The 23,090-nt window shown below is 41.3% G+C and overlaps 1 protein-coding gene across 8 annotated transcripts in view; it reads left to right on the forward strand.

Annotated features, from left to right (window-relative positions):
• LRRC8D (leucine rich repeat containing 8 VRAC subunit D) overlaps positions 1 to 23,090 on the forward strand; it is an 86,180-nt gene that overhangs the window by 9,995 nt on the left and 53,095 nt on the right. For 2 of the 8 annotated variants that reach the window (XM_026674113.2, XM_026674115.2), the window contains exons 2-3: positions 10,902 to 11,017; positions 21,657 to 21,803. The exons of 1 other annotated variant lie outside the window; for it this stretch is intronic. The gene's annotated coding sequence lies outside the window, so the exon portion shown is untranslated. Of the gene's footprint in view, positions 1 to 10,883; positions 11,018 to 21,266; positions 21,440 to 21,656; positions 21,804 to 22,047; positions 22,544 to 23,090 lie in introns of those variants that run through there. 5 more of the 8 variants (XM_087960579.1, XM_026674114.2, XM_026674121.2 and 2 more) reach the window with 5 other exon arrangements.

The following is a 23,090-nucleotide window of genomic DNA, read 5'->3' on the forward strand; positions in this document are numbered from 1 at the left end:
TTTAAAAATAAGTTGGAAATAGAGGCAGTCAAGAAAAAAGATACTCTTCTACTGTATGTTATGAAACTCAACTGTTTAGGATATGAGTTTACATTTGGCTTTATAGTTCGCTATACAAAGTTCAAAAGAACCGTTTTAAGAGAGGGTAGGTATTACCTTAGCAAGAGAAAACTACGATCCCTTTCTAGTGTAAATGTCAGAAGCAAGAAGGTACAATAATTATTTCTGTGTATAGGGAACAGGAGGAACCTTTGCTTGGTAAAACACAATCTTGGCACTCAAAAGTCAGTCCTGGCTGCTGCTGTGGTCATCTGTCTGTCTTTGTGCCTGGGACCTTACTTTCCAGGGTTTCCCAACCTTGGTAAATCTCTGGAAAGAAGAAGAAGAAGAAGAAGAAGGTAAATCTCTGGGATGTGGACTACAATGCTCAGAATTCCCAGCAAGGGCTATACAGTAAATATACAGTAAAATGTTAGGCTTTGAAATCAACACATCTGCAACTTGCCCAGGTTGGGAAACACTAAGTTAGGGTAGGCAAAAATCCTTGAAAATGCAAGGCATTAGATATTAACTTGGTATATCGTTTTACCTGATAGAATTGACCCTACAAGAAGCAAATTTTGAAAGAAAAGGAAAATATAACTAAAATTACTTTTTAAGTTCCTGTTATTTTCAGTTTTTAAAAATATGGTTAACTCCCATTTCTTAGTGTAGTCCTAAAATATTAATCAGGATTTATATTTGGAAAATTGTGGGCATTTTTAAGTATTGCAGTATTTTCCAGTAAAATATAACACTATAGTCCAAGATTAGTTTCTGTATGCTAAATGACTACATTAGACCAACATTTTATTTTAATGTGTAAAAAAAAGAAAGTTTGTTTCTACCAGGTGATCAGAACTGTTAAGGCTTGTAGAATTAATGAATATTACTGAAGTTTTGTAAAGATCTGTGACTGCAGAAATTGCTTGTTCAGTCAAACTTGGGATTTCATACTAGTTAGGAATCAGCAACAAAGAGACCGAAAATAAAATTGCCAACATTCTAATATCCTTACACCAGTATTCAAAATACAGTATATGCATGTATGCAATTTTGGTTGCTAGATCTGGGGGGAAAATATATCATAAAGCTGGAAAAAGAAAACTTGAGCATCTTCCTTATAGGAAAAGACTGTAACATCTGGAATTTTTTAGAAAAAAAAGACGATTCAAGGAAGATATGGTCAAGAAAGGTGTATAATATTATGCACGGGCAGAGAACAATTTCATTAGGACTAAAATGAAGATGATCCCAAAAATGGGACTTTGTATGATCAAACACGGATGCAAAGCATGATTTGGAAAACAGAATAGTGTTCTCTGGGGGATAATTCTCCCTATGCTGTAGATTAGAGAAACAAAACATCTCTCTCAGGTGATTTTGATTCTTCTTCTCTGTTAAGTCTAATTGAGATATGACTCTGAGACCAGCTGCTGTGTATGCCTTTTCCCAGAGATGTTTATGAGGTAGCCATCCCCAGTTAAAACCCTTCCCTGTTGGGCAACCAATGCTATACGGTCTCTCAAGAAACGTTAAACAAAGGGCTGCAAGATAAGCTGCCATCCCTCAGGTATACAAGTCTTGCTACTAAACTTGCTAGAAAGTAGGAGGAAAGGAAACCTTGATACTGTTTTCCCAAAGTGTAATGACTACAGTGATCAAGCTTGAGCCCAGCCCAAATAGCCACCCTTTGAATCAGATGTGATTCTGTAGAGACATCCTTCACTGTTTGGGGGAATAAAGTTGCCTTCAAACCTCAGCAGCTACAGGTTCTGGCTTCTTTTGCAGTGTCTTCCAAATTCCTAATAAAATTATTTGTGCTTGCAGTTGAATGGTTGGCATTGTTCATTGATGACAGACCCTTTCTGGATGACTCTATTAAAGACACCACTCATGGAGAGGACAGATGGGTTGATCATTTAGTCCAGTTTTCCTCCTCCTTTCTATTCTCATCATAAACATTGAAATAAGTTTTTCTTTTTCTTTCTCACTTTTTCCTTTTCCTTTTTTCCTTTTCTTTTCCCCTTTCCCCTTTCCCCTTTTCTTTGGATAGTGCTTCAACACCACTAGTTTCAGGACAGTAGGACTTTACAGAGAATTTTGAATATCGTAGTGAATTGAAACTATTCCTTCTCAAGTAATGTACATCCAATCTGAATTATCTTGATCTACCTTGAAATGTGGGCTTTGTTCAGATCTTAAGAATAGCTTGCTAACAAGAAAGAAAATGATACAGTGCTTCAATGTTTTGCTAATTAATATTTTAGGCTCAGTATTTTGTATGCAGAATTGTAGCACTTTCAAAAATTGTCAATTTTTTTGACATAACAAGTAAAATCTTTTCAATCTTTGCCTACATATTCTCTTTAAATATATATAACACATTGCCTGTACATCAAAGCCTTTAAACGCTACCTTCGTATTGAGGAAGTTTTGTTTAAATACAGAAAGTCACACAATTTCTTTCCCTGGCATTTGTAAGTTGCTACTGATTTCTGTTACATTGCAGTATCTGAATTTCTTGTTAAACTTAAACATTTTTGACGTCAAGTAAAACAGTGACATGTTTCTTGAATTTTGATGTGATTTTCTTTCAGGATTGATCTTTCCAGCACGGTGATTTAAAAAAGAAAATAAAACCTGAAAATAGTTTCTAAAATGTCAATGCAAAGAGAAATATCTCTTAAAAATTAAGTTCAAAATACTTTTTGCTAGCCAGAATTGATGTAATCAGTTCAAGTAAGTTTTTGGTAGTGTGAGAAAAACGTTGGGTCCATTGGAGTGACAGCAGGATTTTCAAGACTCCTGACCCGCTTCTCTGAGTCATGTTTCCCTGTTGGTGCAAATTATAACTTGGAAAGAGATGTAATACTTTTTCTCTATTGCTGTGATCTCACCTATTATTCCTCCTTGTAGCTACTTTTTAACTACAACATTTTATACAATAATTGACTTCAGACATTTCTAGTTTGGCCTGACTTTGGTGCTCTGGCTTGGTGATTTAAGTTGCAATGATTGTTATGAATGTTTAGTTTAGAATATTGCCACTGGAATGGATAGAGTAAGAGATTTGATAATCCTTTAACTGCTTTTATTACTGCAGAAATGTCAACAAGTTCAAGAACTCGGTTGAGTTTATCCTTATTTCAGCTACCAGCTTAGTTAGCATACTATACTGAAATTTAATTGTACCTTTCTTTTTATACAAGGAAATAAAAAAAATATTGCTCATAATCAATTCATTTACAATTAACTTTTAACCCTATGATTGTATAACTCAAACCTTTTGAACTTTGAGAGATGTTTTGATATTGATGCTGTTCAAGTTTATTTTTTATGACAATTTGATTGGGGGGGGGAAGGATGTGGTGTACACTGATTTTGTTCGCAATAGTGAGCTAGGATTCTGTATATAATCAAAACCATTCCTTTCACAGAACTGACTTGGAGTAACAAAAATACCAATATTCACTCATACATACATAAGTGAATGTGCTGAGATAAGGCCTGGGCATTTGTTTTAAAATGTGACTTAGGCAGTTGTGGGTTGGAACTCTTCTGGGCTCTTTCATTGGGAAGAATCCTAATACACTCTGTATGAACGGTTTATTTCTAGATAGATTGAGCTGTATAATCTTCCCCATTATGGGTATTATATAAAAATCTCAAGTTTTACAAGCAAATTTGTTGTTTTCTACATTATCCAGCAACTGCAAATATGTCAGCCAGACTATCCTTTTTGAATCTTCTCCTCCATGCTGCAGTGAGAGCCCAGGATGGGCAGACTCCTTCTTATGATGTCATTAAGCTGAGTCTGTACTTGTATATAAAAACCCAGCCCCCGGGAGAATCCCCAGCTTTGACTCAGCTTCTTTAAGTCACAAGCTGTGTCTCTGAAAGCGTTAGCGTTTTATTCAGTGATTTTCTACAGAAGCTACCCTTGCTTCAATCAGCTCCCGGGTATCTGGGCAGCTGCAACTTCAGGAGAACTGGTCTCCGTTCTCCTGCAACGTTGGGATAAACATTTTCCCAAGCGCTGCTAGGCAAGCAGGGAAGAGTCTGGGACCTTCCCCATAGCCGCAGTTTGTCTGATCATAAAACTGATCGGCAAACCGATAACAGAGCCAACCAGCTGATCACGTGGGAGGCATCTCTTCCTTCTCTGGCTGATCTGATGGCTGGGGGCTTGCAATAGGCTAAGGAGCGAAATTCACTTCTCGGAGCCATCAATGAGCAGCGGCCATCTTTGAGTACAGTCTCTTCAGACGTGAGGTGAGCGGCCATTTTAAGTGGCCTGGCGGCCATTTTCAGGGCTCCAAAGACCCAATTCCACCCTCTGCCATCCTTAAGCACTTTTGAGAGCCATTCTCTCAACGCTTGAGCCTTGCTTATTTAAAATGGATCAGGACAGTGCTCATGCAGAGTTTCCCCCCCACAGTGGAACAGGCCCTCCAACCCACTAAAAGGAAAAGACGTAGACAACGTACTGCTCAGAGGGAAGTGACTGCAAAAATCAGAGCTAAGGCTCTAGCACCTAAGACGACAACTCAGGCCGAGTTGAAGGCAGAGAAACGCAGAGATGCGGCTCTAGAGAGACAATTTAACAAGACTATTCAACAAATGAGAGGACAACTGCAACAGGTTTCCCAGCCAGCCGAACATCAGGGTTTCCAGAGAAGCCCCCCCAGGGGAGGGGAAGTTGTTCATGGAGCCTTTGGACCACCACCCCACTGGTCTTGTCCCCTGGGGCATTTGAGGCATAACCTCAGGATTTCAGCAGGTCTGGGCCATATTTCCAGCAAACTTCTGGGCCCTATGCCCCCTCTCTTCCCTCCAGAGTTCAGGCCTTCCAGATCAGGCCAGAAGCTCCAAGGGTCTTCACAAAGATTGTAGCAGCATTGGTGGCTTCACTCTGTTCTGTTCTAGTGCTACTTGGACAACATGTTGATACTGTCCTCCTCCATCCACTCGGCCCATCGGGACTTACAAATTACCCTGTCTTGCCTCCAAAGCCATGGGTTTTCCATCAACACCAAGTAGAGCCATGTCTCACCCACAACCAAAATGCTACACTTGGGAGCAGTCATCGACATGACTTTGTGTCAGGTTTTCCTGTCTCCAGATTGTGGAAAAAGCCTTGGAGAGATCATCAGCCAGATTCAACAACAACAGACTGTTCCATTGTCGCTGCTGTCCAAACTACTGGGGAAGATGGTCTCCTGTATTGGCATTGTCCCGTGGGCATGGCTTCACTCCCGATTGCTCCAATGGTTCCTGTTCCCCTTTCAACGAGCAGGAACCAGCCACTCATCAATCAAGGTCCTGCTCTCTCAACAGGCCCGGCGGCCCCTGAACTGGTGGCTCTCCCCATCCCTCTGGAAGGGGCTCCAATTCAAGGAACCAGACAGGCTAGTAATCACCACAGATGCCAGCCTTCTGGGTTGGGGTTCCCATATGGAGGGTCAGATAGCTCAAGGGGTTTGGTCCAGATCAGGCAGCACCCATCCCACAAATTGGTTAGAGCTCAGAGCTATCTCTCTGGCTCTCAAGCATTTCAGAGCCTCGGTGACCAGCTTCCATCTTCTCATGTTGATGGACAATATGGCTGCAAAGGCACACATCAACAGACAGGAAAGAACGAGATCCAAGGCACTTATGAGGGAGGCAGAACGTTTGGGGTTATGGGCAGAGAAATACCTGCTATCGATCTCAGCGGATCACATTTCCGGAGTCGACAATTCCCAAGCCGACTGTCTGAGCAGGAGTTTAGTCGACCAGGAAGAATGGTCCATTCCTCCGTCCCTATTCAGGGATCTTTCCCTCAGATTTGGAGCTCTTCTCCACTCCTCAAAATGCCCAAGTCAACAGATTCTTCACCAGGTTTCCTTGCCAGGGAGCGGAGGGGACCAATGCTCTTCGTTGCAAATGGCCCGCGGGTCTCCTCTACGCCTTTCCCCCTCTTCCCATCATTCCGACGGTCATACAGAAGCTGTTGGCGGAATGAGCAGAGCTAATTCTCCTGGCACCCTATTGGCCAAGGAGGACCTGGTTTGCGGACCTGGTCAACCTGTCTGTGGCTTCCCCTTGGAGGATCCCGGCCCATCTCATCTCCCTGCGCCAAGGGGCCCTGATCCATCTGGAGCCCCAGGGGCTAAAGCTGATCATGTGGTGCTTGAGCGGCAGCAGCTTAGGGAGGCGAATCCATCCCGTTAATCCCAGTGCCGGCGGCGGAGGAAGAGGGAGGTCCCACTGCAAAAGCGCAGTCACTCCTCCTGGTGTCCAGTGTTGCAAAGATGCTGCTGCATGGGTGGGCTAATCGGTTGCTTCCCCCACCGCCGCTTTGTATCGCCCAGAGCTGAGCGAGCAATGTTCCCGGCACCTCCGCCGCTGCTGCCGCCCCTGGTCAGCTGCCCCTCCAGCCCGCCTCCTCCGCGTCTTCCTCCTCCTCCTCCGTCCAATGCCCCGGCCAGCAAGGCGGACCTAGTCGGTTGCAGCAAGGAGAAACTGGTGCGCCACTTGTGCCGGGTGGAGGCCGACAAGCTGGTGGTGCTGGTGCAACGGCTGATCCAGGGCGTGAACCAGCAGGCAGAAGGAGCACCTATATGAGATCCGCATCCTGAAAGCTGTCAATGGGTGGCTGCAGGCAGAGAAGCACGAGCTGTGCAACCTCTGCTGCTTCCTGGTCGAGGACTGGCTGAAAGCGAAGTGCCTGGCCTGCTACTGGCAGCTCTTCCGGCATCACGCGGCGCAAGTCCTGTGCGACATGGTGGCTGGCTGCCTGTGCAAGCTGGCCAGCTTGGAAGGGCTGCTCACCCCATTGAGCCCCTTGCACCACTCTGGTGCAACAGTCATTGGGGTGAGCCTGAGAGAGGGTAAGAGAGAGAGAGAACTGGTAGAATCCCACCCCTGAATTGCACCCTGTGAGCCCACATCCAGCGCCCCCTGCCGCTTCTTAGCACCCCCCTGCCACCCCTTGCCTCTTAGCACCCCCCTAAGGCATCCCACCGCCCCGCAGGGGGCGGTACCGCCCACTTTGGGAACCACTGATATAATGCCTATTTTTTCTTTTTAGGGTCAAACTAGATATACTGTAATTCTTGGTGTTGTGTTGTATTGACTGCTATTTGTTTTAATTGCTTAGTAAATAATATGAATTGTAAAGCAGGCCAAAAACTGTTTTTGCTTTTGTAAACACAGATGGAATTAGTTTCTCCCTCCTTAAAAAAAAATTAATGTAACGTAAATTAAAAAATGTAGCCACATATGATCAAACCATCTGACAAACATTGATTGGGTTCACATGTCAAATGAAGTCATTATGTAATAAATCACAGAGGCCTGGTTCATACATAAAACAAACCGATCAAGTTAGCATCATGCTAACCCAAATATCTACTTTGAATTGCAACGAGCATCTTTCTTATTCACCTCCTGCCTTGAAAAGCAGATAGAAGACCTCATGGGCTGGTTTTAATCAGAAAATTCTTTCACACCCTTTTCCCAGAATCACTTTTTAAAATAATAATTCCACTTCCCTAAAGCTGTATTTAATTAATAATAATAATTATTATTATTTTTTTGTATGCATGATTTGACTATTTAGAATATGCAATTATTAGATTAGTTGAAATAGTATGTCTGCTGTAACGGAACAAAGCCAGCTTTATTCAGATTTAACTTGAATAATCTTTTTGTGTTTTGGCAAAATGTGTCTCCCAAGTCAAGCTGGCTGTTCAGCACAGTAAGTAATGCTCACTTCCCCATTACTAATTTTAACTGACATAGCCTCTCTGTCTCTAGTGGTGAAAGTTATTTTAATGTGGAGGAATCAACACTGTTTTTGAAGTATAGGCCTTTACTGTTCTTCAGAACAGCATTTTCCATCCTCTTATAAACAACCATGGAAATCTGCCAGAGAGGATTTAAGGGCTACAACTGTTGAGGGGGGGAGTTTCGAAGCTTGGAATGTTCTTTGAGGAAATGAATTATATATTTCCTGAAGTGCTTCTATTAATAATGTTTTACTGTCATATTTTAAGAAATAGAATGTTTGGTTCAAAATTATTGCCTGTTACATCAACCCCCTACATCTCTCCTTGTCCCTCATGGTGTGTGTGTGTGCGTGTGTGTGTGTGTGTGTGCGTGCGTAAGAAAGGGCTTTATTTTCCTTTATTTTTCTACTCTGTTGTTACTTCTTGCCCGGTCAGTCTGTGGTCTAGTAGTTCATACCTCCAAATAAGTCATAATGCACTTTTGTTTGTTTTTGGTTAAATGTGGTATGTGAATCCAGTCAGCTGTGTTTTAATAAGTCATGTTTAATGGCTTAGAGCAATGTGTAAGCTCAACTCTTGGGGCTTACTTAACGAACTGTGGCTTGATACATGGATCCAGACAACATATTTTCAAGTAGATGAAAGCAATCTGTGTTACATCAAGTGTCAGGGAACGTTTTACTCAAAGCTGAAAACCGAATTTCAGTTGTAGATGATCCATAATGTAACAATAATGAAATTATAATGAAATTATACCATATATAACTTTATTATTAACCATAATGCAGCTAATTAGGTAAGTCAAGTTAGATTTGATTCATGATGATTCCATGGACGTTGACATATAATTTTGGACAACAATATGGAAGTAGCTTGGCTTTCTTCTGAGATTTTTTTCAGTTCCCCAATCTACTTTACAGCCTTTATATATTCCCTGGCAGCCTCCCAGATTTTATCATGCTTAGATTCTGAGCTCAAACAAGGTTGGCCAGGTGCTGAAAGGTAGATATCTGCCCCACTTATTGTTATAGAATATTGTATTAAATTACCAGAAGGAAACTACAGAGATTCCAATATTTTGTGTCATATTTCATACAAACATGCATATATTTGATAGATATTAATCTAGATTGAATTTCTTTTTGTACTTATTGAATAAAACCCACTTACTATAATTACACTCTTTAATAATGTTACCATTTAGCAATACAGGTTATGAATTTAATAAGGGCGATGAACTGAAGTTACCTTGGTTTATGCTCCTACAAGATCAATATGTGGAATTTATCAGCATTTTTTTCTTTTCAAATCGATTTCAAATGTTTTTCCTATTAATAGTTTAATATTTGCTGTCCTCTCCCAAGGTCCTCGGTTTTGTCTTTCTTTCAGCCTATAAACATTATCAAGAAAAACTAAAAACCTGGTTGAATATAACAGTGCGTGATATTTTAACTTTAGCAAGACCACACAATTTTGCAAAGTAGGATCTGTGAGCACATCCTCACAATTGTTTCATGTAGAAAGGAATGTGCCCAAAACATCTGTGTCTGGAAAGGCTGAGCTATTGTTTCTTGTTGGCCTGCCACTCTCCAGATAAATGGACTCCAGATTTTTGATTAGCTGAGGGGAAAGCCCCATCAACTAATATTTGGAACTGTCCAGTGACTATAGAAATTGACTACCTCACTGTTTTCCAGGCATTACAAATGGATATTTTTCTTTAGCAGATGATGCTTTCTGGCAAACAGTTTCTTTATATTCAGGTCCCTTTTTGGATTGAAACTATGCTTCAATTTTCTGAAGAGCTTCAAATGCGCTCCTACAGACAAGAGAGAAATACGGGTTGTTCTCAACTTACAACAGTTCATTTAGTGTTTGTTCAAAGTTATAACAGTACTGAAAAAAGGGACTTATGACTGTTTTTCACACTTTATGACTATTGCAGCATCCCCACGGTCACATGATCAAAATTCAGATGCTTGGCAACTGGTTCACATTTATGAGGGTTGCGTTATCCCAGGGTCCCATGTGACTCACTTTTGAAACCTTCTGACAAAGTCAATGGGGAAGCCAGATTCACTTAATAACTTAATAATTGCAGTGATTCACTTAACAAGTGTGGCAAGAAAGATCGTCAAATGGGACAAAGCTCACTTAACGAATGTATTCCTGTTCTCCTTGTCTAACCAAGGGCACTTCATACACCTCTTTCTGGGATCTGTGCATTTAAAATAAAAAAACTAAAACCTTCATTCATCTCCATATATAGTGCCTGGTATTTTTTTATTTGGTATGTCCTTATATCAAAGTGTAATGTAAGACCTGTTTTTTCCCCATAACCAAAATCCCATAAGGCATGTTGGGCTTGGAGAGGATGAGTGTTTAGGCAACTTCCAAGTCTTAAACTCTTGCTCTACCATTCCTGGGGCAACACTAAGATTGCTTTGCAATGGTATGGCAGGGAACCTTACATTTTTCTCATTTTAATTTTGTTTTGAAAACATATTGGCAGTTGACTGGTGGGCATTGTAAGTGGTTGAAGGATTCTGTTAGGAATATAAGTCACCTAACAGGTATTTGGGTTAGAAATATATAAACCAGGATAGACATTTTAGTACTGTCTCTTTAAGGGAATGCGAGAGCATGCAATTGGGTGTGGTTTCTCAAACAGCCATAAGATGGAGCCAGAAACCTGGTTTGTTTTAGTCTTAGTCTCAGAAGAGAGTGTGTCTGAGTGAGTATCTCTGTTTCCTTCTGTTGGAAAGTATTGCCGTTCCTCCATTTTTCCTAATTGACTGATATTCATGGATTTAATGTAAGTCTGATACTGAACTGTTTTTGACACTGGACTTTGTTATTGAATTATCCCTGGATTGAAAACTGACTGATTTAACCTGTGAATGACTTTGGACTGCCTATTTTGAACTTTGCTTAGACCTTTATTGAAAGTAAAACCCTACATTTACTGTACAGTGTATCTGTGTGCTATATGTGTATTATTCAAACACTACTCTCAAAATACGTCTCCCTGTATGCGCTCATTCTCCTAACGGGGAATTACCTCAACAGATTCTTCTTCCCTTCTAGTGTGATCTGGATGGGTGCATCTAGATTTTGGACTTGATCAACTCTATAGAAAGGGAAGCCACCTCCTCAGTAGTTTTGGATCTCCTCCTTTGGTCACAGGAAAGCAGAAATACTGGGTAAGTAATTCCCATTTAATGAAAAAACCAGATATTCATTTTCAGTTATTGTTCTGATATTACCCTCGAAGAAAGAACTTTAATTTTGTTGATGATATGATAAATCATTTATGTAATAAATGTTCTAATTATATGATATGTTCTAATTTGTGCATTAATAAAGAAAAATAGAGTATGTGGCGAGGAACATTTTCTGTAGGCATTTCCAGCTGACTTTATAAAGCATTCCCAGGAACTTCAGTGCTTAATAGGGAACACACATTGCTGCAAAAACTGGGATTATCACATGTCCTACCGCAGAAAATGTTAAGAATGATCTAGCCCTGTTCTATTTAAAGGTCCCTAATTTCATAATGGAATTCAATACTTGAAGATAATGTAATCTGAATATTCTTTGTCCCAAATTACAATTTTTTTCCAGGAAATCCTAAAAACTATTCTCTATCACATTTATTTCAGAAGAGTAGTTAAACGCATAAATATTTTTAAAAGCTTGTTAATGTTAAATCTCAGTTAGATCCATTTATTTATTTATTTACATTATTTCATAAAACATATAATCAGATATAGATATTTAGCCAAAAATATCAGTCTATATAGCTTTTTCAGAGCTAATTACCCATTAATTTCATGTAAAATGCCACAGAATCAGAGCCCAATATTATTAAAGTAAGAAGATTTGAAATCATTATAGCAAAGAAGATTAAAGAGTAGCTAACCAGGATAATTTTGAATGCTTATTTTAATAACAGATTGTTAGTAAAAATGATATCTCAAAATATTGAATAAATACCAAATTTCAATTAATTTCAAAAAAATTTCATTCTTTTTTAAAAAAAATAAGTTAATCCATGAATTAACAAGACAATCTTTAATCTTAAGAAAAAAAATACAACTACAAATTATGGAGAAGAAAACATTTTATCAATAGTCATGAGTTCACTATTATAATATGAGCAATATAGTACAGTCATTTTAAGATAACACAAAATCCATGCCATACTAATACATATTTCTGCATCCTTTGATTAATAGAAAATATTGCCTTTTCCAAAACAAGTAAATCACACATATGCAGCAGGCATTTTTTGTTCTTGTATTTATTGTATTTCAAAAATTTGCATTGTTAATTAGGAATACATAAAATATTGTATCTGGAAAACAAATTTAAAAGAAAAGAAAATTGCTAGGTCTAGCTAGGTCTTACATATAATTGCTAGGTCTTACATATAATTTTTTATCAAATTAACTAGACTCTGGGGCCACACATAATTTCACTGAATCTTCCATTTCATGCTGATAAGCCCTGCTACTCACCTCATCAAATTTTCTATGAGAAAGTATCTTACAGAAATAGTCTCATAGAATTTACAGGATATCTATCTTATCAATCTCTGTCTTATAGAATAGACTCATAGATCTCATAAGTGAATTGGTCAGTGGTAAATTTTCTAACTAGTTACAGCCTACTTATAACCAGCTCCTGTAATAATGTAAATCTATCTGAAATTTCAGAACACTTTTAAAACAATGGCTCATATAATTACAGACACTTAACCTGGGTGGTGGTGGTGGAGAAATACACTTACCTGCTTACCAAGTATTCAAAGGAGGGTAAATACATCTAAGAGAAACTCAATCTGTTCCATGAGTGATTAAAAACATCACTAACTTATCTGGATTCCATGTTAGGTTCTTCGCTCTATTTCAGTCCATTGTCACAAAAAGACAGCAAGCAGTTCAGAACTTAAGCAGCTACTTTCTAAAAGGCATGGATTTAATTATGTAATTACTGTATGCACCTATGTTTATATCAGGGGTGGGATTCAAATTTTTTAACAACCGGTTCTGCGGGCGTGGCTTAGGTGGTAGGTGTGGCTTAGGTGGTCATGTGACTGGGTGGAAATGGCTTGGTGGTCATGTTATTGGCTGGATGTAGCCAACTCAATATCACTCACATCAAGGCACGCATCTCTTCTCCTGGCCTCTCAAGACTGTGAGTATGCTGCAACAGTCGTAAGTATGAAAAATAGTCATAAGTCACTTTTTTCAGTGCCATTGTAACTTTGAATGGTCACTCCACACAAGCAAAGTACCAGCAAAGGAGGGGGGGAAAACTCCAGAGAAGTTCCAGAGACAGAATTCTAGTCCTGCCAAGAATGTAATAAGGGTTAACGGAGAGGCAGTTTCTGTAATCAACACCAGAATGTTTCCTTCCTGCCTTCCTTACAGGATTAGGCCAGTAATTTCTTCTAACAACCAGTTCTCCGAACTGCTTAGAATGTTAACAACCGGTTCTAGGTGCGAACTGGTAGAATCCCACCCCTGGTTTATATGGAATTTATATGTATTTATATGGAAAGAGGCATGTATTTAATTAACAGTTGGTTAAACCCTCCACTATTTCTTTCAGCAGTTCAATAGAAATATTTAATAGCTGGAAGGGTAAGATAGAACCCTGGGAAGCTCTACTGGCTGATGACCACATAGGAGTCTATTCCAGCCTCACATGAACTGTATAGAATAATAAAACAGTTGCTTCCAAGTCCCAAACCAGTTAAACAACCTGGAAGGGTAATATGATACGAAAACACACAGATCAGTTAGCAAACTGGCAAGGGTGTACTCTTTTCTATCCAGTTTCAAATAAAGATTGTCTCCTAAAGCAGTCAACATTTTCAATTGCTACCCATGGTAATTACCTCGGCCTAATCCAGCAATCCATTGCACATATTGATTTTAAAAAAGAAATACGTTGTTGCATGGAATTACCCTACCTTCTCCTGCCTGGCCACTACAAAAAAGTGCTGGTATTCTGAAAACCACCTGATTTGAATAAACCTCTATATACAAACATTTCACTCCACAGAGCAATTGTTCCATAGATGGCTTTTGAACACGAATCTCCTGGGCTTTCTTCATCCTGCTGTTCAACCCAAAGACTTTTGTCCCCAAATTGGTTGGCCCTCAAATAATATTGGCCCATGACTATTTATCTAACGGGAAGAACTGTAGTAAAAAGCTTTTGAACAGCATAGACCTGGATTGTTTATATAAGCTGCTTTTATGTGTTTTGCATGGAGAGACTCTGAGATTGCATCTGAAGGTATTTAGGCAAAGGATTTATATGAGCTTCATGAATACACAACCACTCTGTTCTTTTCCAGATATAACTCCTGAAAAAGATATGTAACAACTTAGCCATCTTATCGTATAATTTTTACCACTGGTTTACAGGGCTATTTTAATCAGTTGAAGGTAAAAATGATAAAGGCAGTGGAACAACCTGACATAGACTCCAAAATGGATCTGATGTCCTTTTTCAGTGACAGTAAACAAAGCTGTTCTTAGCCATCATCACTGCATCTGCATAAAGGGTGCGTGCCAAGCTATGGTGGATGCTTGTCAGTTTCTAAAAATGGAAAAAAATATTCTTGAAGAGGTGAAATCTTCCGTGCATTTACCTGATATTTGTTCCTCTTGATGTTGGACACTAGTAATGGTAAAGAATGAGCGGGTAGATAATTATTTCACCCTTGATACAACAAAACTTACTTGGAATTCAGATGTTATATTTTTACGTTACAGGAGGAAACCTTGATAGTCTATACAATTCTATACCTGATTTAGTAACCCAAAATCAAGTAGCACTTTTTCTAGCGAATACCTTTTACTGTAGCCTTTGACTTACAACAGTTTGTTAACAACCATGTTACTAATTTAAGAACTACAGTGATTCACTTAATTAATGTGGCAAGAAGTGGTAAAATGGACAAAACCCTCTTAAAAACCATCTCGCTTAGCAACAGAAATTTTGGGTTCAATTGTGATTGTAAGTCAAAGACTACTTGTATTAAAATGTGTAGCATTTTTGAACTGCAGTTTGTTTCATCAGATCCACAGAGTGGTATAGTGTGCCTTTTAATAACGTTTGTTCATTAGAAAAGGTGATGCTGGAAGTCTTCTATGAGGCTAACTTTGCTGTGTTTTCAGTAGCTAATCCTTCTGGAACAAAGAAAATTGGTTAAACAGCAAAAGAAATAACTGCTGTACAGTGCTTTCTCTTCAGTGGTCAATCACTCTTGAGTTAATGCAAAATATTCAGTAAGAATCTCGTGCAGTGATTTGAAGAAAAAAAATATCCATTATAGTCTGAACAACTTGCAAGAACGTTTCACGAAGTCCTGCTAACTATGGAATAGAGCCATGAAATTGCTGATATTGCAAAGAGCCAAAAGATTAGAAGATTCACTAATAACCTCAGCAAGTCAGATGTGGACTGAAAGCCGTTACATAAGAGTGGAACCGCTTATTTTTTTTATGATTACATAAATATGAATCCTGAAAAGTTTAATCTCATTCAAAAAAACAAAAAGCCTTGTTGAATAGAGAAAAGGAATACTAGATAAGCAATGCACAAATCTTAGACTCTTTGCTGAAAGGATGAACAAAGAATACCTCTTCAAATAATACTAGGGTTTTTCTTTTGAGGGATGGTGCATCAATGACCAATTGTAGAATCCCCAGTTGTCAAATAGCATCAGGAATCTTTTACCCTGTAGAATGCCAGTTCTACTGAAAATTTGTATCTAGTCCATATATCTCAAGCTGTAGGTGTGAGACTTATTTGATGGGATAATCTTCCTCCAGTTGCCTCTCTAGCTAGGGATGTATATGGAATTGTGATGCTGTGCATGTAGCACCAGAACACCAGGGATATATACCAGTAACTGGAACCTTTTCTTCATTCTTTAAATACCTTTTGTGGCTAAAGACTTAACTCAATATTTAATTCCTAACATTTCTTCAGGACAATGAGGACTCCCCCTCCTCCCCTATGATGACATCACTGACCCCCTCAGAGGTCCATGGATCACAGGTTGAGAATCACTGGTATATACAATTAAGAGTATAATTTGGCAGCATAAAGAAGATCACAGATTCCTTAACCTGACCTAAAAAACAAGCATTCTCTTCTTCCTAGAGTCTAATGTTCCACATCCAGACGTATGTTAAAATGGGGATATATTAAATTCGCTTGCAATTTGACCTAGTAAAATCTGGATATGTCATCTCTGATTGGAACAATGCGTTTATAGCCTCTAATGGCTTCAGGGGAAAAAAGAATTAGGTCACCGGAGGGGATGGACCTGATATTTTGGGGTCTTGAGGAGAAACATATTTTTATGCCTTAGTTTTAAAACAAATGATTTTGCCATTTAATTTTAAAAGTGCAAATTAGGAATCTCCCAAAACGGATTAGAGGTTTCCATACACTCCATGGATTCAGGTAGGTTGTCCCTGTTTTACAAAAGTCTATTTAAATTAACATATTTATTACATTGTGAAATGTTATACAGCAACTCAACTTTCAGCAGTTCATTTAGTGACCATTTGAAGTTACAATGTCACTTAAAAAACGGCCATTTTACACACAACCATTACATCATCGTTCCCATGATCACGGGATCAAAATTCAGACACTTGACAACTGACTCATATTTATGACAGTTACAGTGTCCTGAAGTCATGTGATCACCTTTTATGACCCTCGTTGATTATGACAAGCAAAATCAATGGAGAAGCAAGATTCACTTAACAATCGTGTTACTAACGAATCTGCATACAGACAGGAAGCTGAATAACTAGCCTTGTGGTGCGGCCGGAACAATCTTGAACTCAACACACTCAAAACTGTAGAAATGATAATAGATTTTAGGAGAAACCCTCCTATACTGCCACTTCTTACAGTACTAGACAACACAGTATCAACAGTAGAGACCTTCAAGTTTTGAAATTCTATAATATCTCAAGACTTAAAATGGACACCTAACATCAAAAACGTCATCAGAAAAGCACAACAAGGAATGTTCTTCGTGCACCACCTCAGAAAGCTCAAACTGCCCAAAGAGCTGCTGATACAGTTCTACAGAGGAATTATTGAGTCTGTCATCTGCACCTCTATAACTGCCTGGTTTGGTTCTGCAACCAAACAAGACAGACGTAAACTTCCATGGGTAATTAGAACTGCAGAAAAAGCAATTGCTACCAGCCTGCTTTCTATTGAGGACTTGTTTACTGCACAAGCCAGAAAGAGGGCTGTGAAAATATTTACAGACCCCTCACATCCTGGACATAAACTGTTTCAACTTCTTCCCTCTAGACGACGCTAAAGGGCATTGCATGCCAGAACAGACACAAGGAGAGGTGTCCCCCCCCCCCTCGATGCCATCACTCTGCTAAACAACTAATTCCCACAACACTGCCAAACTACCTAGCTATGTTACTATTCTTCTCATCTTTCCTATTACTTCTTCTTCCTATCTTCTTATAACTTTGTTGCTTGTATCTTATCATTTATATTGTTTTATTTAGTATTGTAGTATGATTTATGTTGGTTGCTTATGTAGTATCTTATGATTCATGATAAACGTAATTTTTATGATGATTATGATCATGATTTATCACTTGTTGCTTGTATGTACACTGAGAGTTTATGCACCAGAGACAAACTGGCCAATAAAGAATCCTGTAAGTCTGTCTTTTGGAGATACATATGCAATGTCTCTCATGCACATACAAAAGGGGTAGGATTCACAGCAAAGAATTTGTTGTTCTGCCATCTCCCCCTCCCCCAGTTCATTCTCAGGGAATGGGACAAAGTACAGTTCTCTGGGGGGTTTTGTAGCATACACACAAAAAGTACAAGTATCCCTTTTCCACATTACCAGATATTATAACTGTATAGTTGTTATGACTACAGGGTTTATCTAGTCTTCCTGCTTGGAGAATGGGTAGCAGGTGCAAATCCCAACAGAATATTTGCATCTCAGGGTTGAACTCTGGGAGTCCTGGGTATTCTCTGCACTTCATTGTTTTCTTGCAGGCACCACTTCCAAACTAGGTTAACGTTGTGCTAGAAGAAAGTGGGGAGGGGGTGCAACCCTGATGAATGCAATCGTGTCGAGACTTCAAGACCTTCTACTCTGATATTTATAATTGTGTAGAAACAGCCACTTTCCTCTCAAGAAAAGTAAGATTTTGCTTGTTAGAATAGTGTGGAGCAGAAGAGCAAAAAAGTCTAGCAAGCAGAATGGTGGACATTAAAGCAGTCCTCAGTCGAACAGATTTCCTTTTGCTAGTCCTAGATAATAGCTGTGTGAGCTTTTCCCCCCTGCTCCATTGGAATGAACAAAGCAGTTTTAAACTAGTTAAACTTCCTGTTTCTTGCTCTCTTGATATATTCTAGTTTGTTTAGATGCCTGATTATGGACTTTGTTCCCCTACAGGTTGAATAGGATTCTATCCAGAATCTTTTTATGATGCAGAGATCATAAAAAACAACAACTGGTTCACAGTCACGGCAGTAGTGAGATATTTAAAACAATACCAAATTTACTTTATGAATGTTTGTGCCACTTCATTGGTCTTGAACTATCCACTCATTATGCACTGTCCATTATAGTGAAAAAACCTGCTTTTAAAATTGCATTTAATTAGTCAGAAAGAGAGGAGATGTTTAAAAAGTGATAAATACCTACATTTCAAAAGGCGAGTTTGGCTTCTGGTTCAGAAGCACACCAGCTTGGATTAAAGGAATAGTTGCACATTACATACATCTTAGGGTTGACAGTAAAAACTGGGAACATTTTAGATGTTTCAAGGACATGGCAACTCTGGAAAATCTTGTGAAGGCATTTTCCCAAGATGTATCAGAAAAGTCCCCAACAGGAAAGATGTACAGATAAGTCCCCAACTTACAATGGGTCACTTATTGACCATTCAAAGTTACGATGGACCTCTCCAGGGCTACTTATTACCCAAATTCAAAGTTCCGACACCCCCCAGGTCACGTGATTGCATTTGAGGTGCTTGGAAATTTGCCCACTTTTACAGTTGTATGTGGTCACGTGACCGCAATTTATGATACTTTTTTTTGCCAGAAACCAATGCTTTTGGTTGTTAACAATGGACTTGCTTAACAATTGCTGCAAAAAAATAGAATAAAGTTGGATGCAGTTACCTAGTGACCTGCTTAAGGACTGGAACAACTTATTACTGTAATTTTAGTTTCAATAACAGTTGTAAGTTGAAGACTACATGTAGGCAGTGCAGTATAGCAGGGGTCCCCAACCACCGGTCCGCGGACCGGTACCGGGCCGCGGAACAACTCCTACCGGGCCGCTGGCTTGCTGGGCGCCGCCATCTTTTTTTCATGAAAAAGTGCTTCTGGTGAGCTTTTCCGGGTAGAAAGCTCACCGGAAGCACGTTTTCATCAAAAAAAGATGGCGGCGCCAGCGCTTCCGTGAGCTTTTCCGGTAGAAAGCTCACCGAAGCACTTTTTCATCAAAAAAGATGGCGGCGCCCAGCTGATGCCGGTACCGGGCCGCGGCGCCCAGCTGATGCCGGTACCGGGCCGCGGCATCAAAAAGGTTGGGGATCACTGCAGTATAGTATATCACAAGTACTTATGTGCAGACAACTATGTTTAGCCTACCATTTTGGTAGTCCATCAGACTAGAAACTGGGAGACTGTGAGTTCTAGTTCTGCCTTAGGCACAACTGGGTGACCTTAGGCCAGTCATTCTCTCTGACCCAGGAAGGAGCCACTGGCAACCCACTTCCAAAATCTTGCCAAGAAGAGTCAATAATGACCTGAAAGCACAACCCCACCCCGCAAAACGAACACAACTATATTGTGCCTTTTGTAAAGGAGTTCAAGATATAGAGTGTTCTACTCTTTTCCATGACAACAACCCTGGAAGGTTGAGCTGTGTGAGAGCGACATAGGCACTCCCTGCCTCTAGAATAGAATAGAGGGAGTAGACTAGCGTGTATTAGAGCAGCGGTCCCCAACCTTTTGGGCACCAGGGACCGGTTCTATGAAGAGAAGTTTTTCCGCGGACCGGAGGAGGCATGGTTTCGTGTGCTGCGGATGGGGCTTAGCTTGTTTGCACAGCCCAGTTTTTGGCGTGCTGCAGCCTGGTGCCAGTCCACAAACTGGGGGTTGGAGACCCCTGTATTAGAGGGCAGAGTAAAACCTGGGTCTTCCTGATTTAATCCAACATTGGAAGGGCTAAACCACATTGTCTCTTTCCCAATTCTGCAGTCTGCTTTTGGAAAGGAAGGGCGTGCCAAAAAGGGACTGATGACAGAATAGATATTCCTAACCAGTGGACATCTCAGCTCTGGTTGCTTTGCATGGCACCAGCACAATGCTTGCCAAAGTATTCACGTACACTGGCTTTCTCTCATGGGTCCAGTAAAAAACAGAACTCCAAGCTGTGCCCCACAAACAGGAAGTGTAGTTACTTTGCGCTGTTCCCCTGTATATCAGTAAAGCTTCCTGCCCACAGCCTTATCTTGTCCACAATACTGGAGGAATGGATAACCTTGAGCGGTTGTTGAATAGCAGACAACTGTTTCTGAGATAAGCTGTAGATGGCAGGGAGAGGGAGATGATCACAGCGTATACATAATATAATAACACTTATTTCAGGTTGCTGCTTCCATTTTAACTCAGTCTGCTGTGATTAATGTGGCCGCTTAGGCTAAACCGTTTTGAACCCGTGCCAAACCGCCTTCAGATCTGTGGCCATGGTGGAGAGGTTTCTAGTAAGGCAACATTCAAAGCCTTCATTAAAAACAACCACCTGTGAAGTGCTTTTTCAAGAGGCAAGTGGACTTTCTGGTTTTTCTTTGGAAGACATTCGGCTTCTTCAGCTCTGAATCTTGTTTTTCTTTGAAGACGTTTTGCTTCTCATCCAAGAAACTTCTTCAGCTCAGAGCTGAGGAAGCTTCTTGGATGAGAAGCAAAACGTCTTCAAAGAAAAGGCAGAAAATCCAGTCGCCTCTTGAAAAAAGCACCTTTGGGACAACCATGACCTGGATGACTGAGAGGCTCCATAGACCAACCCCTAGGAAGTTGTTCACCTCGATGATAAACCAGAGGGAAAGCGCTGGTTTTGAGCGTTGGAGTCGGATGAAATATCGGGGAGGCGTCCACTCTGGCTCGCGCGTGGATGGGAACTAAGCGGAGCATTTCCGCACCGTGAGGTTTCATCTCTTTTTGTTCTAGCAGGCGGACGATCAATCCCGCCTGGGGAAGCGGTTGAATTCCCCCCCCCCTCTTCTCCTTTAAACAAAAAATTAGTCAAGCAGATACTTGGACGCAGAGTCCTGCTCTCGTGTTTTATGCAAAACGAGAAGCCGGTTGGGGGAAGGAAAAAAAAGCCCTTCGCTGTAAACACGTGGAAGGTTCCTAGTTTCCGCCTCATCCCAGCCAGCAAAAGGTGCCGGTGTGAATCAGCCTGGGTTGGAGATCCAGCGCCAGAGAGCTTAAGAAGCGGCGGCGCCGCCAGGCGAGGGAAACTTTGCAACAGACTTTGCAAGAGAACCGCGGGTGCCCATCTCTGGATCGGGGTGAGAGGGAGGATCGGCCCAAGGATGATCCCGCGTTTGGGGGAAGGGGGAGGGGTGTGTGTGTGAACCGGTTTCGCTAGGAAGGCGGCTAGGTGGGAAAAGAGCTCCGCTTCGGGTTCGCCGGGGGAACCTCGAGGGAGAAAATGGAGGTCCGTATATGTAGCAGCTTCCACCCTGCCGAAGACAGCCCCGACTCTTTGCATTTCTTCTGTTCTAGGAGACCTCCGCGTCTCTGCAGGACCGGCCGCAATGACTGAGTGATCCTCTCGGGCTCGCTGCCTTCTCCGGCTTCCCCCGATCGTCCAGGAAACCGCAGCTTTCAGGAAGGAAGGAGGCGGCGTAGAGAAGAGCGCGGCTCGGTCAGGTACGGACGAGTCCCCAGCCCCGACCTCGGAGCCTGAATAGCGAGCAGTCTATATACATGCATATGTATGTGTGTATATATGTATATGTGTGTATATATATGTGTGTGTGTGTATGTGTGTATGTATGTATGTATATATATATGTATGTATACACACACACACACACACAGTGCGTTCCCGCCTGTCCCCCGTGCCTGGTTGCTGAACGGCAGCCTCGGCGCAAATGCGCAGTTGACAAGTCTGGTTGGGAGGGAAGGAGGGAGGGAGGGGGAAGAGGCGAAGGGCGGCGTGTAAAAGGCACGTTGTTTTCCTCGGTTGGGGCTTCCCAGCCCGAGTGGGCTTTTACCGGGACCGGCTTATTCCAGGCTGCGAGCGCCGGTTGCCTCTTTTGTTTCGCTCGGCCGGCTACCTGAGCTGCTGTGTATCGCGATCCGGGGAGCCCCGGCAGACAATGGTGGAGCCGCTCACGAAGCAAGACCGAAAAGTCGGAGCATCAGAGCTAAACCGGCTCTAGCCGGGAGGCGCTGGAGGAGGGGAATTGAATTGACGCCGGACTGCGAGAGCGGTTTTCAGGGAGGGCAGGCTCAACGGAGGGCTGGATGTTGGCTCTGCTCTCCTAGATCCTTTTTATTTCTTGTTTTCATTAAAACAAAAGGAAAGAGAGAGAGAAAGAAAGAAAAAGAAAGAGAGGGAAGGGCCTGCCTGCGGTCGCCTTTGTCACATCTCTTCCCTCTTGGCAGTAAGTTCAGCCTTCGATCATCTGTTGGAAGGAAATGCAATCCGGCCGGCCGAGGGTGTCTGATTGAGCCGCCTTCGGGGGTGGGGGGCATTGAGAGGAGGACGAAGGTTTCCGGTGTGAAAGTTCTTTCGGCTCAGCCATTGAAGGGGTTGGGAGAGCTGGGTTTGTCGAGCGTGCATCCTGCCCTTATCGGGAGGGGAAGCTCTTGGTGACATGTGTGATGCGCTGGGGGCTTTTGGAACAAAAGATGGGGGGAACGTATCAATCACCGTCTTCGGCATTGAAAGGGGAGGGGGCAACGTGCAGGATAGAAAATGCACCCCCTTTCCTGGTGTAAAATCTTCTTTTCATAGGGATCATCACCGCTGCAATGACCAATATTTTTGTGTGTTGCTGGGAAGCCTCTACCCTGATTGATGCAAGGACTGGTCAGGTCCCCCTTTTTGCAAGCTGTTTTTGCAGCCTGGCAGAGCAGAAAGTACATAGTTGATACAAAAGCAAAAATGGTGAGGAGGAAAAGCTGTCCCATTTTCCCACTGAAATATAA

Source organism: Notechis scutatus, chromosome 3 (genome assembly GCF_049901735.1).
Source record: "Notechis scutatus isolate UNSWTSFEM ecotype Mainland chromosome 3, rNotScu1.2, whole genome shotgun sequence".
Taxonomy (NCBI): Eukaryota; Metazoa; Chordata; class Lepidosauria; order Squamata; family Elapidae; genus Notechis; species Notechis scutatus.